The 1,198-nt window shown below is 59.6% G+C and overlaps 1 protein-coding gene across 1 annotated transcript in view; it reads left to right on the top strand.

The window, feature by feature from the left end:
- The window catches only part of LOC100957637 (histo-blood group ABO system transferase-like), a 13,261-nt gene that overhangs the window by 10,843 nt on the left and 1,220 nt on the right, over positions 1 to 1,198 (top strand). The window lies entirely within an intron of this gene.

Raw genomic sequence — 1,198 nt, 5'->3', positions numbered from 1 at the left:
GGAACCAGCCTTGTCTTCCCACAAGGTAGAAATTAAAGGTCGTTCACTCAGTGGCCTAAATGATCTCTTACAAGCTGCCCAGGTGAATAAAGCCCTTCTGGGGTGGGGGGGACTGCTCTCACCACAGTGGGAGCCCCAGACCTCTGCCCCTAACTCTACCTGGGCCACATTTCCAGCTGACCCGGCGGCAGCCAGTGCTCACTCAGAACAAGGCTCCAGGTGGTTCCTTACACTGACCGGTTATGGTGGGGCAGGAGCATGTTTGCTCTCCTTGGCTGAGCAGAAGCAGGGTTCTGGAAGAGCTGTGGCCACACCTTGGTGCTCAGGGATGGGCAGACCCCCAAGGAGGTAGTGGATCATGAGGCTGGGGACTCGAGGTCTGGCCAGTGTCACAAGTAGTTATTGGGGAGAGCGCAGGCATGCAGCTTGACCTCGTAAGCCTGTGGAGAACCAATCCAGTGACAGTGGCAGCCCCCAGGTCTGCCGTGGGGCACAGATTGTAGTGGCACCTGCATGCAGAGGCAGTGAGTATGTTCCCCAAGTGCCCTGCCTACAGCATGGTCCTGGGGCCTTTGCAGCCCCTTTCAGATTCAGATGTGGGAGAGCAATGCCACCCCCTTGGCCCAGGAATAGCCGGAGAATTCCTATTCCAGTTCCTAGGGAGAAAAGACTGGAGAGGCCCTTGGGGGACTCTGTCAGGGCTCTCTGTCACCATTGTGCCTGCTCTCCATGGTGAGAGCAACACACACACACACACACCCCGGAAGAAAGCCTTTATGCACCAGGATGATCCCATCCCCGACCTCAAACAGAAGCAGCTGGGCACAGTGGGCCACAGGGCTGCAGGTGCAGACCACAGTGGGTGGACCCAGCTCCCGCACTGGGCTCTGTCTGCCCCTGGGGTGTGTGCGTGTCCCCTCCCTACCCATGGCTCCTGCACTGCCCTGGGAAGAGGTGTGCAAGGATTCCAGCGGGGGCAGGCAGCCACGGTGCCTGCTCTGCACACCCTTGGGGAGCACAGTACACTTTCTGGAAGGTGGGGGAGCCCCTGTCCCCATGGTGGGAGCACACGGATTGCCAGCCTGGCCGTTGAGGCGGGTGGAGAAAACTTCCTCAAGTGAGGGGAGGGACCTTCGGGGACGTGAAGTTGTGGCCTTTGCAGCTCTTCCCTTTCTTTCTGCGTCCCCCCACCCCCCAC

Source organism: Otolemur garnettii, unplaced genomic scaffold (assembly GCF_000181295.1).
Source record: "Otolemur garnettii isolate 467f Iridium unplaced genomic scaffold, OtoGar3 scaffold00087, whole genome shotgun sequence".
NCBI classification, from domain to species: domain Eukaryota; kingdom Metazoa; phylum Chordata; class Mammalia; order Primates; family Galagidae; genus Otolemur; species Otolemur garnettii.
Note: the sequence above shows the minus strand (reverse complement) of the source record. Positions and strands in the feature narration are given on the sequence as shown.